The sequence below is a fragment of the Gymnogyps californianus genome, chromosome 1, assembly GCF_018139145.2.
Source record: "Gymnogyps californianus isolate 813 chromosome 1, ASM1813914v2, whole genome shotgun sequence".
NCBI lineage: Eukaryota > Metazoa > Chordata > Aves > Accipitriformes > Cathartidae > Gymnogyps > Gymnogyps californianus.
In genome coordinates this window covers 46,113,845-46,132,005 of record NC_059471.1, presented here as the reverse complement: position 1 = coordinate 46,132,005, position 18,161 = coordinate 46,113,845, and positions in this window count along the sequence as shown.

Below are 18,161 nucleotides of genomic sequence, written 5' to 3'. Positions count from 1 at the left end.
GACTGGGAAATTGCACCAAGAGTAAAAACCAGAAGTAACCCACTGTGATTAGCTTTGGTAGCTGCAAGCACTTGAAAATATCTGCAACACATATAGCAACTGAATTTTGCTTATCATTTATTGAAGCAGAAGAATACTACTTAGAGGGTCAAGTAAAGAGATATTGATTGAGTCTTCAGGAAATTTTAGAAGCAATGAAACTTCGCCATTTCTATATGCTTAGGGATTAGATAAAAATTATCTCCTTCTTTTGGAGGAAGTTGTAAATGTGAGGTAATGTCATTTCTTTAAAGCCACGCACAAATTCTCATGCAGATCTGGATCAACAGATACTGGAATTCTCCCAAACGCAGGGGGAAACAGCAGCTTCTTGCAGGGCAACAGTTTCTTGCCTGCTTAGCTTGGTCCTTGCCTGCTGTTTTCAGCAAATACCTCAGGTGCACTAGCAGGGATTTCAGCTGGGTTTGACCTTTACATCTGCTTTCTTTCCGCTTTCTGTGATCTGCCTGAGAGGCAAGTCTGCTAGCATAGCATGTACACAATACAAGGCAAAACACTGCAGAAATGATAGTTCATCGTTTCCTCCATCCCAGAGCACAGGCATTACTACTTTTTCCTTTTCCCAGATGCTGTGTGGTTTTAGATTTATTTAGAAATGGATTTTAGATTACTTTGAATAGTCCGTTTCTAAAGCAAAGATTTTGCTTCACCTTGTCTCTGTCAGAGCTATAGCCCCAGATGGACAAATGAGCATTCGGAGTGATAACTCTGAAGCACAGACCTCTAATGAATCCATTTTAACAATAAGCATCCTGACACCAGAAACTGTAAGAAAGTCTACATAACAAACCTCCAAAGAGAGTGTATAAAACCAGTGTATTTTACTACATCTGTGCCATGTGGTAAGTATAGAAAGGTTTTGATCATGTTTAAATATGAAGGTCAATTCATATCTGACTTTGCTATAGTGATAAAGCAGACATCCAAAATTCCTGATAAAAAAGCCTTTGCACCATTCTATACCAGCAGATTTATTCCAGAGTCATTAAAAACAAATGAAGGAATTTTAAAAAACATTGCTAAATCTAGTTAGTCTTTACACATGCTGACAATAAGACGTGTCACAGGTATGTTCAGAGTCCAGAGGAAATATGAACATCTCAACAAATGACATAAAACTGCTTTATCGAACTAAATGTGCCACTTCCAGGAGCTTGTCTCAGGGCTAAAAGTGAGAGCTGTGTGTCCCATCCTAAAAACCCAGACCCAGGGGTAAAAAAGGTCCTTTTTCTAATCCAAGAAGTTACAAAATATCAAACCATCATTGAATGCTGACTTACTCCAAGACAGGATTTTATAAAAGAAAACAAAATTGTTATGGAAGGGGGACTGACAGAAAATTAATATATGAAGTAAAAAAACTATTGTAATGTATCAAGAGGAATATTTTAGGCTAGCTATTTGAATGGCCAGAATAAGTTTTGTTTGTGGTGGATTACAGGAGAGATTTTAGTGCACAGATTGATTTCTCATATGGCTGTGCAATTAATCACATAATTATCTCCTTCACATGACATTCATGTACTAAAATACTGTTGTCCCTCTGCTAAGCATCAGCTGATTTCTAGGCCGTGTAAATCAACTTCTCTTTAGAGGGGAAATGAGTAGCACTCTCCTTGTGTAAATCCTCAAATTACACGTGTAATACTGTCATACATTTCTCCAGATTATTTGCCACCCTCTCGGAACGGAGGTGGGCATGACCAAGTCGCAGCCAAGCTGGTGTTCCCAGGAGCTCAGCTGACAGCAGCCCCTGGCTTCAGGCGGTGACTCTGCCTCCGTAAATAATCCTGCTGTATTAGCAAGTGTAAGAAAACCAGTTCCCTTGCCATTTGAGCCCTTACTTTCCCACCCACCCACTACCACCACCAAAACAGGCAGAGCGATTGCCTGCCGCTCGCCCACATCCCGCTGTGAAAGCCCTTGTAATAGTGCCATCTAGTGATACCTGCTTCGAAAATACACCTACACAACCTCCCAAGCACCCCAAAAATCCCAGGACGTGCTTGTTGCTACATCAGGCAAACCCTGATGACGATTTGTACCCGTTGAGCACGGGGATGAATGAATGCATCAACATGTTGTGCAGGTGGCCCCAAAGATGACCTCTTCCCAGTCCTAGACCTCCTTCCCTTCTGTCCATCAGTTCCTACTCTCATCTGGAGCAATTATTCCTGGGTCTCAGTACTTTGGTATCATCCACTAAGAACAAAAGAGCCCTTATTTATTCTATTTATCCTATTTATGACGCTTAGTATGTTCAAAGTATGTGCCATTTTCAGATGTAAGTGCTATATGGTCTTTAATACATACATATACATAAGGTGTACCTATTAGACTGGCTGCGAATGTCAGACTGCAGAAAGTATTGAATATTGTGCCAAAACTCTTTCACAGCACCACCAAGAAAAAGTCTTGGTTACCTCAAGCATGGGATAATCATGATCATTGGGTAAGCACAGTCACTGAACAACCTCTACCAGTCACCTCGGTAAGTGATGCAGCATAAACTCTAGCACAGACAGAACAGATGCTCCAGGCACTGAAGATTAAGTAGGTACATTAGGTTTCAAATATTTTCAATTTCTGTGGGTCTCTGAAAATAAAACCATCCTATAAGGAGTAATTGCTCAAAGTAATTACTAGCACTTTGTTTAAAAAAAACCCCAAAACAATAACAAAAATAAAGAAAAAAGAAACACATTGCAAAGATTCAACTAATATTTAATGCTTTCCTACAACCAGTTGCCCAGCTTTCATTTCTTTGACCACAAGATGCTGGTGTGCCTATGGATGATGGCAGGACTATCAGGAAGTGTATCAGATGGATTAATTACTCAGTCTTTGAGAGGCCCAACATGCTTTTTGGAATATCATCTTCTGTTCTGAGGGCTCTTTTTATATGGTACATCTAGAGAGCTTATGTTACCCTTCACGTTAGGTATATCTTCAAAGCCAGATGTGGAGCAAACAGATGGTACCCTTTTTTTTTTTTTTTTATTCCTATCTTATGTCTCCTTTTCAGCATGTTCAGAGAGAACAGGTACTTTCCTTATATAAGAGCATACATTAGGACTGCCCATCTCAACCTTTCTTGTATGTCACCAGAAGTCTACTATCTGCAGACACACTACTGGTAGAAATGTGTACAGTTAAAGTTTTCTAACACTTTTTAACCTCAAGAATTTCTTCTGGTTGCTTATACCTACCAAATTATTTCCACGAGATGTTTGCTTAGTTGTATATTTTTGGAATTTTGGCAAAACAGATTGAACAATACAAAACCAAAGATTTTGTGGTATACATTCTTATAAGTCATCCTAGAAAACAGAATTTGCTCCCTTCTGTTATGGTGTTCCTCTGTGATCCTAGGTAAGTAATTGGGTTAATTTTGCCATATAGTTTAAGAGATTTTTTTGCTTTCTCTCCCTGTGTTAGTTCCCTAACTGAAAATCAGTGGTAATTCTATTTCTCCCTCTCTCAAGCTCAACATAAAAATCAAGTCATTTATTTTGGTTGTTGTGAACGTGATGGGGTTAGAGTGAGCACTACAGAAATGCCTACATTTAGCATGCTACACAGTAGATATGTCTATCCACATACACATAGAAGAATAGAATGAACTAGCCCTCAGTCAACATTGTCTATCCAATGTACAGCATCCTATGGAAAAAAGACCTTATAATCATTCACATAAAAACTTACATAATCCATATGCATATGAGAGAGATGAAAACTGTCTTAGTTCTGCCATAAGCAAAACGTAGTAAAAAAAGTAACTTTACAACACTGAATATGTCTCAGTTACATGGGTACCACATACAGAACACAATGTCTTGATACATCATGTAGAGGAAATTGGTTCTCTGTGCCCCATTATGGCTGTACTGCACACAGGGGTTGTATCTGCAGGATCTGCCTGTTTCCCAGATCACAGTTTCTGGGCTGAGAGCATTCCAGACTAATTAAATATTTTCCTGGTGAGTGGTGGGACCCATTTAAATGAGTGAAAGAGAAAATGTTTAATAAACATTCAAGGAGCAAACATTGTCTGGCGTCTTTTTGAAAAGAAATGTCACTGGGAAATCAAGAATAAAAGATGTTTATATTTAAACAAAACTGGTTTGACGCCTTGGAATCATGTGCTGGAAGTTTTTCAAAGATATTAAAAGAAGATCATAGGGTGTCTGCATAACTGTATGTGTTCTTCCAGCATAGTCTCAGGAAAACTTTCAGGGCCACTAAGCAAAGGGAAATTGGTAGGAGCTTTCACAACTTAAAAAGAACAAAATGCTCCTTAGTTAATTGTGAATCACTTAAATAAAACTGACTACATGAAAAGGTAACTTCAACAGTTACCTCTTAAATTCCTGAAATGCAGAATGGATCTAGTTCTCAGGTTAACCCTTTCTTACTCAATACCTATCTCGCAGTATGTCACGATGAAACCACAGCAGTTAATAGTTGAAATGTGGTTACATTTGTCTGGTGTAAAGTTTGCTTACGCACTGTATTGGACATGAGTTCTGCTTGAGAAGTGTTGCCTTAATATTTGGGCCTAATATTTTTACTTCCATCTCAGAATTCTCAAAGAGAATTTAGTGAAGAAAGCTCTCAGAAATGGCAACCCAAGGATCACAGAATGGTTGAGGTTGGAAGGGACCTCTGAAGATCATCTGTTCCAACCTCCCTGCAGAGACAGCTGTCCAGGACCATGTCCAGATGGCTTTTGAGTATCTCCAGGGATGGAGACTCTGCAGCCTCTCTGGGCAAGCTATGCCAGTGATTGATCACTCCCACAGTAAAAAAGTTTTCTAGTGTGATCACATGAAAGCTCATGATTTTAATTTCTGTCCACTGCCTCTTTTACTGTCACTGGGCATTACCGAGAAAACTCCACTTCATTCCCTCCCTTCAGGTATTTAAACACACTGATAAGATCCCCCTTGAGCCTTCTCTTCTCCAAGCTAAACAGTCCCAGCTCTCAGCCTTTCCTCATAGGAGAAATACTCCAGTCCCTTAATCATCTTTGTGGCCCTTCATTGGATTCTCTCCAGTATGTCCATGTCTCTCTTGTATTGGGGAGCCCAGAACTGGACACAACACTCCAGATGAAGCCTCACCAGTGCTAAGTAGAGGGGAAGGGTCACCTTCGACCTGCTGGCAATGCTCTTCCTACTGCAGTCCAGGATACTGCTGGCCTTGTTTGGCCGCAAGAGTGCATTGCTGGCTCATGTTCAGCTTATTGTCCACCAGGACCCCAAAGTCCTTCTTGCCAAAGCTGCTTTTCGGCCAGCTGGTCCCAGCATGTACTGGTGTATGGAATTGTTCCTCCCTAGATATAGGACTTTCCACTTCCCCTTGTAGAACTTCATGAGGTTCCTGTCAGCCCATTTCTCCAGCCTGTTGACATCCCTCTGAATGACAGCATAACCCGCTGGTGTATCAGCCATCCCCTAAATTAAGATATTTGGACATTAGAAAATATTTAGTATTTTCCGGTGTAAAGAAGCAGGAACTTGACAGCCTGAAAGTGTCCAAGTACAAACAGAAGATGACTTGAAGCAGCAATTAATGGTTTCCCTGCCAAAGGCACAATCTATTCTTCAGCTTCTTTATCTTTGCTTTGAACCATCTGTGGTACAAGACCTTTGGCTGGTCCCTGCTACATTTTCAGATCCTAGCCACTCCTGATTTTAGAAGTCTAGAAAACAAGAACTGTGGCTTAGAAAAAAAAATATTTGTTTTCAAAAAAGCTTTTTTATTTTTCACTGGAACAAAGCCAGGATATTTCCAAATTCTTCATCGGGGAAAGCAAGACAGAAAAGTAAACAAAACCACAAAGAGATAACCCACCATGACATTGTGGATAAAATATTCGCCTGATCCATAGGAGATCGTGTGTCAATTCCCATTTCTAACTGACTCAGGGCTGGCACTTCACTTCCCCATTGAGTGTCCCAGTGCACAGGTTACAGCTTTAGTTTCTTTATTGGGAGCAATAAATAATGAAGAACAGCTTCAAAAGGAGGGACTGAGAAGGATTAACTACTCTTCATCGATCCAAAACAGTGGGGGATTTGCATATAATTCTTCAACACCTTCAGGGCATTTCCTTAGCATTTTCCTGTCAGTAAATTTGTGAAATTGTTTTTTCTTCCTCTCCTCATCTTTTGCCCTGGAGCTACACAGACTTTGCAATGAGGGTTTGTTTAAAATGACACATTTCCATGAAAGGTTTAAGGTTTGACAAACTGCCATTTTCCAGTATAAACTGTTCTCACTGAAGAAAACCCTTATCAGCACTCCCTTTGACCTTCCCTGCTATAATTTTTTTCTATTATGTCCATTTTTATTTATTTTGCTAGAGAGCAAAAAAGGATATATTCACAAAAAAGATTAAATTTAAAGAGTATGATTTAAATGACAGCAAATTAAGAGATTTGTTTTCAATTCTGAAGAAAAAGAATACATAACAGATTACTTGGGGATTGTTATTTTGTCTAATTTATCCTTAAGAGCTCTATCTTGATCAGGATAGGTGCAAACACAATGAGACCTATGGAGTCTGGGCAAAGTCACAACTGTTGTTATGTATCTTCTGTTCTTTTGGACCTGTAATTCTCTGCTAACTACACTGGGAAGAAATAAGGTCCAAAGCATTATATAATGTTATTTTAAGGAAATCAGAACCACTGAAGCATGTTGCCTGAAGTGGGGAGTTCTAACATTAGTTTCTTCCAGCTTTTGTCTTGCCTCCATGGTTACATGTTGCAAGTACTGTAATGTGCTAGCTATAGAGAATGGAAGAGCAAAATAAACAGTGACTTTAGGATATATGCTAAATATATTTCCATTAATTATCTACAAAGCTAATTCTTCTTGCCAAAGCTATGAAGCATCTAAGCTTTTACACTGCTTTGCCAGGGCACTGTACTGCGTCTATCAGGTCCCCCAGCTCTGGTTCCACTCTAGTTTTCTTCCACAAGATTCCTTACAGAAGCCAGGATTTAGAAATGACTGCCAAGTTTACTTTTACAGATTTCTCAACTTTACCTTCAGGACTGTACTGCAATTTCAGGAAACAGCAAAAGATCCAGACAATGAAAGACATAAGACTACAGAGTATAAATCACTTATTTTGTTCACTGTAAACCATTTTTGGAACAAAAATATCTCCTGGAGAATTAGGTATTCACCAGAAGAGACAGGTACATTTATATGTCTCATGGGTAAACCCCCAGAAGAGACTCTTTTACATTATAATTTCAGAATAAATAAATAAATAAATAAATAAGAATGAGAGAAAAGGGGAATGCCAATTTTCAGAAAAAATTCCCAAGACAGAATGAAACTCATTAGAATATGAAAGGTCTGTGGGCATAATAACTGACATTCCATAACAGGCTGTGTTGGGTTTACATGGCAAGGTTTTAGTAGTGGGGGGGCTACAGGGGTGGCTTCTGTGAGAAGCTGCTAGAAGCTTCCCTTATGTCCAACAGAGCCAATGCCAGCCGGCTCCAAGATGGACCCGCCGCTGGCCAGGGTCGAGCCCATCAGCGACGGTGGTAGCGCCTCTGGGATAACATATTTAACAAAGGGGGAAAAAGTTACTGCACAGCAGCAACTGCAGCTGGAGAGAGGAGTGAGAAGATGTGAGAGGAACAACTCTGCAGACACCAAGGTCAGGGAAGAAGGAGGGGCAGGAGGTGCTCCAGGCACCGGAGCAGAGATTCCCCTGCAGCCCGTGGTGAAGACCATGGTGAGGCAGGCTGTCCCCCTGCAGCCCATGGAGGTCCACAGTGGAGCAGATATCCACCTGCAGCCCATGGAGGACCTCACGCCAGAGCAGGGGGATGCCCGAAGGAGTCTGTGACCCTGTGGGAAGCCCATGCTGGAGCAGGCTCCTGGCAGGACCTGTGGACCCATGGGGGACCCACACTGGAGCAGCCTGTTCCTGAAGGACTGTACCCCATGGAAGGGACCCACGCTGGAGCAGTCTGTTCCTGAAGGATTGTACTCTGTGGAAGGGACACATGCTGGAGCAGTTCGTGAAGAACTGTAGCCCGTGGGAAGGACTCACGTTGGAGAAGCTCGTGGAGGACTGTCTCCTGTGGGAGGGACCCCATGCTGGAGCAGGGGAAGAGTGTGAGGAGTCCTCCCCCTAAGGAGGAAGGAGCAGCAGAGACAATGTGTGATGAACTGATCGCAACCCCCATTCCCTGTCCCCCTGTGCCACTGTTGGGGAGGAGGTAGAGAAAATTCGGGATTAAAGTTAAGCCCGGGAAGAAGGGAGAGGTGGGGGGAAGGTGTTTTAAGATTTAGTTTTTATTTCTCATTACCCTACTCTGATTTGACTGATAATAAATTAAATTAATTTTCCCCAAGTCGAGTCTGTTTTGCCCATGACGGTAATTGCTGAGTGACCTCCCTGTCCTTATCTCGACCCATGAGCCTTTTGTTATATTTTCTCTCCCCGTCCTGCTGAGGAAGCGGCTTGGTGGGCAGCTGGTGTCCAGCCAGGGTGAACCCACCACACAGGCTGAAATATTGCTCAATATAATAAAAAGATAGTAAAGTAATAATAGAAATGTATTATTCCATTTAGACCAACAGTCTCTTTGGGGGAGAGAAAAGGGTATATAACCCTTAACCGTTTCATTTAATCTTTTTGTAAGTGAAGAGCATAATGTTTTCTCTGCTTGCAATTTTCATGATGTTCTTGAGTGTTCCCTGTAGCTGGTTTTATATTACTTAAAGACAAGTTCTCACTGATAACATTGCATTACACACTACTTTCTAAAATTTGGTGGTGTGCAAAGATATTGCTAATCAATTGTAATATTAGACAGGTCTCAAATCTAAGCTGAAAAACTGTGTCCACCATTGAATAGTCACAGAGAGTTGAACTCTGTCTAGTTTAGGAGAAAAAATACACACTGTGACAAGGTAGACACACAAAGTAATGGTGAAAATGGGGTAAAACAACACTTAGTGCTGGGTCCCTCGATACAAATTTCTGTGGACACTTAAATGGATCCTGGAGCAAGGAGTAAGACGGTTAAATATATTTTTGTTAATGTGCACATCAATTTACTTTTGTGATATTATCCTAAATGTAAGGAAGTAAATCAGAGGAGGCTGTGGGAGGAAACAAACAGAAGATAAATCAATGAGGACAATGCTCTTTGTATCCAACTAAAAGGATAAGATTTATGCTTCAGCAGGTTTTTCAGCAGCAGCTGAAATAAGCCTTCCAAAGAAAGACACACACAAATTGCAGCTAGCCCGTATCTCTCCCAAGCTAGAGACTGGAAATTGAAAGGCCAGAGGGAGTATTATAAATTACAATGTAGACAAGACTCATGTCGATGGTGGCTTTATTTTGAGTATTAACCCTTTTCTCTACCTGCTCTATGGTTCTGGATAACTAGTGTCTTGAAAAAGTTGGTTTTTAATTTCCTTAATCAACTGTTGTTGCAATCTCAACAATCTCTGCAATTTCATTCTCTATACCTGTTAACAGGTCATAATGACATATAGAGCAAGTGGCTGTGAATTTTTACAAAAATCTATCGCCTTGAAGATAGAGGCCATTTTTTTCTCATGGTTTATTTCAGAGAAAGTGTGATGTATTGACAAACCTAAGTAAGTGATGAACTTCAGTGTGTAAAAAAGAAAGTGTTAATCAGATGTACATTAGTAGTTTGGACTTAATTATGTTGCAGTTAAAATCAAACAGAAATTTTGCCATAGCAATTTGTGAGCTCTTCTCTAGAAGATGCTTTTGACTTACATTTTACTAAAGCTCCTAGGGATCACTATCATATTATTGATGCTATATGTAATTTACATGGTGCGTGAAATTATGGAATAGAGACAGCCATAAGATGGCAAAGTATGTCAGAATTCAGAGTTAGTCATTTATCTGTTCTTGGATTAACTCAATTGTTATTTTATGTCTATTTCATTTTGATGAAATGAATTTGAGGAAAAAAAAAACAACAGCCAGAAATAGCTTCAGCTACGCAACGGAAACACTTGGTTTAGTCTTCATGATGGATGTAAGTGAAGTTAAAGCAAGTTTTAAAGTTTTCTGTTGACTTTCAGTTACAGACAAGTCAAATATCGGTACTTGCATTTTTTAGTTCACTGTATTATGGAAAATGAAGGTGTTTTTCTCCTGCCTCATGAAAGCAAAACTATTCTTTCTGAAGATGGCAAAGTTGAAAATGTTTTTCTTCATTTTACAAAGTTCATTCACTATAAGAAAGAGTGAAAGAATGGAAACGTATTATCATGGTACAAGATATTCTGTTTTAATGAGAAAGTACTCAAATACATGTTATTAATTGCAAAATTGGCAGCACTTTTTATATATCAGAATAAGCTGAGGAAAATTATGCAAAGTGCGTTATCATGCATTTGTGATTATCTTATGTATAGATATCTTCTGTACAGGGATGACATGGAAGTGCTAAACCAGCCCTCACAGAGCCACTTTGGATCTAGAGTCAGCACATGTAACTTTGCTTTTAAGCTGAGGGGATTGTTCTGTCAGATAGCTCGATGATAGATATTGTGTTCAGCCTGACTTTTTAGAAACTGCTTCTGGTGGAAACAGCAACTCAGAGAATTTATCTAGAGGGGAAAACAGCTCTAAGCTTATAGTGCAAAAACTGATCTGTAGTGGAACAGGTAGTTGGTGTAATTTAAAGAACTGGAGGGGTTGTTTTGTGTATTTTCTTAATTTTTTAATCTTCTGAGATATAAAGGAAAAAAATCTCATTTAACTCCTTTCTTCATAAACCAGTTCAGTTTTCATTAAAAGTTATCATAAAATCATAGAATCATAGAATCATAGAATGGTTTGGGTTGGAAGGGACCTTAAAGATCATCTAGTTCCAACCCCCCCACCATGGGCAGGGATACCTTCCACTAGACCAGGTTGCTCAAAGCCCCATCCAACCTGGCCTTGAACACGTCCAGAGACGGGGCATCCACAACTTCTCTGGGCAACCTGTTCCAATGTCTCACCACTCTCACAGTAAAGAATTTCTTCCTAGTATCTAATCTAAATCTACCCTCTTTCAGTTTAAAACCGTTAACCCTCGTCCTATCACTACACTCCCCGATAAAGAGTCCTTCCCCATCTTTCCTGTAGGCCACCTTTAAGTACTGAAAGGCCACTATAAGGTCTCCCTGGAGCCTTGTCTTCTCCAGGCTAAACAACTCCAACTCTCTCAGCCTATCCTCATAAGGGAGGTGCTCCAGCCCCCTGATCATCTTCGTGGCCCTCCTCTGAACCCGCTTGGGCAGGTCCATGTCTTTCTTATGCTGGGAGCCGCAGAGCTGAACACAGTACTCTGGTGGGGTCTCACCAGAGTGGAGTAGAGGGGCAGAATCACCTCCCTCAACCTGCTAGCCACACTTGTTTTGATGCAGCTGAGGATGCGATTGGCTTTCTGGGCTGCGAGTGCTCATTGCTGGCTCATATTCTGTTTTTCATTCACTAATACCCCCAAGTCCTTCTCCTCAGGGCTGCTCTCAATCCACTCATCCCCCAGCCTGTATTGATACCAGGGGTTGCCCTGACTCATGTGCAGGACCTTGTCCTTGGCCTTGTTGAACTTCATGAGGTTCACATGGGCCCACCTCTCGAGCCTGTCAAGGTCCTTCTGGATGGCATCCCTTCCCTCCAGCGTGTCGACTACACCACACAGCTTAGCGTCATCGGCGAGCGTGCTGAGGGTGCACTCAATCCCACTGTCCATGTCACCGACAAAGATGTAAAACCATGATTGTCTCATAATCAGAAGTGAATTAAAGACATCTCAAAGTAAAAGTCATCATGTCTTTAACATGCAGTTCACTGATCTAGCCCTTATGAAAAGAGCCGGTGTAGTTGCCCACAGGTTAAAGATTCCTAACCATTACACCAGACACAACTTGAGTCCTCTAGTGCCCAGTGTCCTCTCCTGCTTCAGGTGTACCTCCACGTCTTTACCTTCACTGTAACTGCTGCAGGTGCGTGGCCTGGGCTGCATGCTGGAGCGGGCACCGTGGCCAGTGCTGAAGCTGTGGCAGCAGATGTACGGAGCCAGGGAGTCCCCTGGCACCAGCATGTGGGAAGACAGGTTGAGGTAGGCTGCTATCAGCTAAGTCCCATCGCCCATGGAGAAATTCGGGGATACACAAGCATGGAGATCACACACGAGTGTCTGAGGAGCTGAAAGTTGGATCTTCCTGCTTTTGGGGGCACTCCTACATGGAAGAGTTTTCAGTCCTGGTAGGTCCTCACCACCTCACTTAGTTGGCATGAGTCTGAGGACTGCCCTTTGGGTGTGCTTCAGAGAGCTGTGGTTTAAGCCACTGGAACTGGATTTCTCGTGGTGTGTTTGAACGGGCACATGACAAAATGAAATGCCTCTGCCAGCTTGCACTGGAGTTGGCAGGGCTTTTGCTTTTCCGAGCACCTAGAATCTGAAAGGGCACCGTCAGAGGACAGGCAGTCATACCTCCTTTGAGTTTCCCTATTCTGCCCATAATAATCTAGTAGACCACAGCCTCCACTAGTCTCTTGCCTTAGGAATCGGCATAGCACTTCCTGATAGATAGAGAAAGTGGTTATTATACAATGTGAGTATCTGCCACTGGGATAAATCTATAATTAGGATATCCACTTATGGACGTTTTCCAAATACATCTAAACAGTTATGCCAATTACTGGCATAATTGCAAATGAATCAGAATAAGCATCAGCAAATGAATCAAACTGGAAGTTGTACAGTTTGCCTTGCTAATTATATTGCTCATAAAATAGCTGACATGAGATGTCTGCTACCTGCTGACTGGGGAATGCAGGGGGTTCTTTATGCTAATATTGAACCCTATTAATAAATAGGATATTTAAATAGAAAAATATAAATAGCTTCATAGAGTGATCAAGAGTGGTTATTTTAACATCTAGAACATTCCCATTCTACTAGATTTGGAAAGCAGCCATCGGTGGGAACACCTTTGCAGTGTGTTAGCAGAAAATACAGATGCTTTTCTCCTTAGTTCAAACTGTCTGAATCCAGTTCCAAACAGCTTTTTCTTTTAGGCTTTCAGCTACCCAGACAAGCAAGTTTTGGTGGGACAGGCTGAAGAAATACAAATTCAGGCCTTTGTTGGCAATTTCTTTATGCCCAGTTAAAATAAGGGTATTCCTGAGATCTCTATCATTTTACACCCCTCCCCTCCTTAGAGTATTTGACCCTTTTTTTATGATTCTGGAATCATACAAATAAGTCTTTCAAGCAGGTATTTGCCATGGAGTTTTGCTGCTGTCATTTACAAAGAAACTCACAGGAAGCACGCAATATTGACAGCCAATAATATCAGATTGATGTCATACTCATCAGAACAACCTTCATTTTGCAGTTGACCCTTTTCAATGGTGCTAATACTTGACTAATATAATGAGCTGTGCCTGCTCCCCCACCACCAGCTGGTTCAGTCCCACACAAGATGACAGCAAAGGCTGGTGAGGGGGAAGCGGCAGAGAGGAAGCGGAGACTAAAGCTCCTGCTGCCTCTGCTTTGGCGTTGCTTGCTTAGCTGTGCAGCTCAGCAGCAGCAGAAGTGCCTCACAGATGCCTCTTCAATCAACTATGCAAGTGTTGACGCGTCCTCTCCACTCCCAGGAGTCAGGGAAATCAGCACATCTGTAACCCCTAGTAGCAAACTTACAGATCAAATAAGAAGCTTGTTAGCAACAATAAGGAGTGCCAGGATCATCGTTATCTCTTTTGCCTTCTGTACTTTGTTTCTTCTCAAAAGATCTGGGATTATGACACGCACGGAGTAAGAGCAGAAGTAGAAGCAGCCACATCTCTATGGATGGCTGTAAAATTTTGCTGGTTCGGAGCAGGGAAAAGCCAAGCCTGCAAAAGTGTGGGGTACAAGACAGTTCACAGTCCAGTTTAATCGCTGGTATTATCCAGAAATAAATCTGGCCAATGGCTTTTTCCACCTTATACCTTTGAAAATAGAGAGGGGATAGAATAAGAAAGAGGTTCAGAAAGTTAAAGAAGAAAAAAGAGTTTTAAGTTAACTTCTTTTGCTTACTAATAATGCATGTAAAATAAACAGAATTATATTTGGTTCTTACCTTCTGTGGTCTGTCTCAGATGGCTCACAAACACTGAATATAGGGAGATGATTGTTATTAGTTACCTGTTTAGGATTATGTGCACATAATAGCACTTTTCACCCAGAGCTGTACTCACGCATTAGCATCTCTGTAATAGTGTGGAATTTTTCTTGAAGAGTTTGCTGTGCAATGAGATAATTTAGAGCAAAAAACTAACACCTGAGAATCCTTGTGTTAGATCTCTCAGGTATACTTATCCACAAGAACCATCCAATAAACCAAGTAAGTCTACCTCATTTTTACATTTTATACATCTGGTTTTTTCCTCTTCAAATTGAAAGCTGTCTTTAGCCTACGAACAGAATTTCAGAAACAGCCACGCTCTGCAATGTCATTCTTCAGAGAGTAAAATATCTCTAATCAAAGGTTCCTGTTCTTGTTTATCTTATTGTGCTGCTAAGAAAGCCAAGCTCTGCTCAGAGAAACCTGCATGTAAAGCATTTTGAGAAAAAAATGACATATCTTAAAAAGCCTTGTCCTTTTTGGCATATCTGCTATGCTCATTTTTTAAACAGTTGCACACAGCTCCATCAGCTTGATATGGCCATAATACCTGTGCTTTTTTTGGAGCTTCTCTCGGCACTGTGATACCTACTGCCTCTGATGTCCACATACTGGAGAGCTGTGCTTTGAAAGTAAGTTGCAAAGTGGGAGAAAAAAGAATCTACTTAGAGATTAGGAGTTAGTATCCTAAAAGAAAAAAAAAAGAGAGAAAACAGAACTCAAACTCAGATAGAAGAGGCTTCGAAATACTTAATTTCAGACAGTATCTTGGACCACAGAATCAGTGACAAAATTCTTCTCCTAGTTGCAGTGGATCCTGGATTTCACTGCTTTTATATTCGTGATCAGAGTGAAGATGTTGTTCAGGAATAAAACCATGACTACATGAATATTCTGCTGCACTCTGTCGTATGAACTATGACCTTCCGCTGCTTAAAAGCTTTCACTCATCATTCTGAATAAAATTAAGGAAGTTAAATGCTACAGACAAACTGTTCTGCTACAGATGATTTGACAGATGAGGAAGGTGTATAGCCAAGATGATATTTACAGAGTACCATTTGCCTTTTGTTAATGATGATAATGTGTAAGAGTGGCTATCCATTATGATGTGATGCCCGTTGTGTGTTAGGTATTGCGTTACTGGGGCAACAGCATTCGAAATCACCAGAAAAGAGTTTGCAATTTGTGTTTCTGGCTATCGCAAGTCAAGGAAATTTCATCTTCCTCTACTGAAAAAGATCAGAAGAAAACAAAATAAATAGAAAAAAATGGAAATAATAGTTCTAAAGAAAAATTGCTTGAGTAAAGCATGAGAAAGGCAATGAAGGCATTTTCAGGGGATAAATTGAAGATGGTAGAGAGGCTTGTGAAGAAAAGAAAGAACTGTTAAGAGGGAAAAATTTTGAGTGGTAAAGGCTGGGGCGGGGGGGGAACCCAAAATAAACAACTATAGAGAGAAAGAAGTATAGGAAAGAGAGCTGAACTGAAGAGGAATGTGAAGTGAGAGTGTCACTGAATGGAAAAGGGACTGTGAATGTCTCAGTGAAGGAAAGGGTGCAGAACCGAGGACAAAGGAATGAAACATATTGGGATTTCTGGAAAGAGAATATAAGAGGAAATTAAAAGTGGCAGATGGAATAGGAAAGAAACGAGGGAAATCAAGTGTGAATGCTGGCTTGGAAGAATTCTGACAGGGTGAGTGGTTGGGGAGGTGGGGTATTTCTGAAGGTATGATTTTTAGGAAATAGCAATTCTGAGATAAATTAAGGAAGTAAAGTAGGAATATTGAAGAAATACATCATCTTCAGCTGCTCTTTCCACTTCTTATCCTTTCTTCCTGCAACTTAGCGTCATTTTCAGTTAAAGATCCTTTCACCAAAATCTCTCATGTAATTCTCTTCTTCTTTGTAAAATACCGACAATCTTCCCTCTTCCCACCAGCCCTCTCCCTCATCTCCTATCAGCTGAGAGGGACAGAGTTTGTCCAGACCTTACAGGTTGTCCTGTGTTGAGACCCAACACATTGCATCACTTCTTTGTACTGCTTCATGGAAAGGGACGATGTAGCCTCGTCAGTCATATGCTCTGCCATGAACACCACCTGGCATTGTGGAGGAAGAAGACAACCCATGACCATCTTCTTCCTTACTAGCTGTTCAGACAAGGAGCTCCAGGGTTTCCAGTTCTTCCTTTCTCTCCAAAGGAATATGAACTTTTGCTTGGGACAGGGAAAATAAAGAAGCCAAAAAACTGTTTCCACATCAGTTTTGCAGATGGAATAAGATGCAGGGTAGCTGCCTCCTTCCCCAGGTAATCTATGGGGGGGATATGAGGTGGAATGAGGAAAAAGCCTGTGAGAATCCCAGTTCCCAGAGTTGAGCTCCACAAGCACCAAAGACCACACAACGAAGAGGAGAAGACATAAGAAAGACACAACTGGTACGCAGGATGACAAAGCAATGTGTGAAAAAAGATTATAATCATAGTAGTTGATGGGGAGGGAATAAGGGAGACAACCTTGGACAAAGGGAAAAAAGGAAAATAAAGGACCTTCCTTGGCAATGCATGCCTCCTGTTCCTGCCCACAGCCAGTGCCTCCAGCCTCTTCTCTTCCATGCTCCCTTCCCACTGTCTACCCACCAGATCTCTTTGCTTCCCACCACTCACAGTAAACGGTGAAAACAAACAGCAGGAGTGCTCAGCACAGCAACTTGCAGTACTACTCCCATCAGGAGCTTTCTGCATAACACTCTCAATCCCAGAGAGACGAGAGAGCAAAGCAACGATCAGATTATAATAAACATCATTCACTCTAGTCTGCGCACAGCTGAAGTACAGGAAGCTGAAGTAAGAGCTCTGACAGTGGAAAAGCGCTTTCTCCTGCACTGTCACTGCATTCGTGCTGGAGAAAAAACCCTGTAGCTTCCCCTCCTAGTTCCTACAGTTTTTCCCTGTGATCCTAGGGCCTTCACAACATATAAAATGTGAACTGCAGTGCAAAGGATCTCTTACTTCACCCTATTTGCCATTTCAATTTACTGACATCTGCTTAAGGATGATTACACCAAATCTTTTGCTTCACTTTTACATAACTATGGTTAATATTTGGAGCTAAAAATAAAGATATCAAACATATGCTGGTAGTAAAGGAACAAAGATTACAGTTTTTTACTGTATATGAACAAAGAGTGAGCATTTTACTCAATGTATTTTAAATATAGTAGTTACAGAGGCAGGCTGACGATAGAAACAATATCATACACAACTGAAACCCATAGATTTTTACTTCTAACTATTTGTTTTCAGTCAGTGAAAGTAAATTACTAGTGGCTTCAGCTCAACTGGGCACTTCCTGCCATGTTTCTTGAAGATGTGAAAAAAGAAGCCTGAAACAAGCTAACCAAAAGAACAGAGTTGAAACAGAGCCTGCAGACAACAGAGAGTATTTTTAAACTCCTTACCACAGCCTAAATTCCATTAGCATGAGACTTGGAAGGACACATCTGTTATTCTTTAAGGAACTAAAGCAGTTGGCTGGCCTCCTAGCTCTTGAACAAAGTGTTCAGGGCTCACATGGCAACACTGTGCTGCATATAACGAATCTGTTTAATTTAAGTTATTTTTCTAAAGGAAAAAAGAAAGGAAGGAGTAATGATTGAGAAGCATCTGTGAAGGATCTGCTGTACCTTGGGGTTTTTTTCAAAATCTGTCTTCATAGGTTGGTTCATCCATCATCTGGAGTTACTGGAAGCAGCACGAATGTGGAAGTACTGTAGATAAAAAGTGCAATGTCTGGAGATTAGTCTAGCTTCCTGTTTTACTGTCTTGTATATGAATGGAGAGTTTACAGAACAGGTGTGAAGAAAGCTCTGTTTGAGTTCAGATTATTCACAACAAAC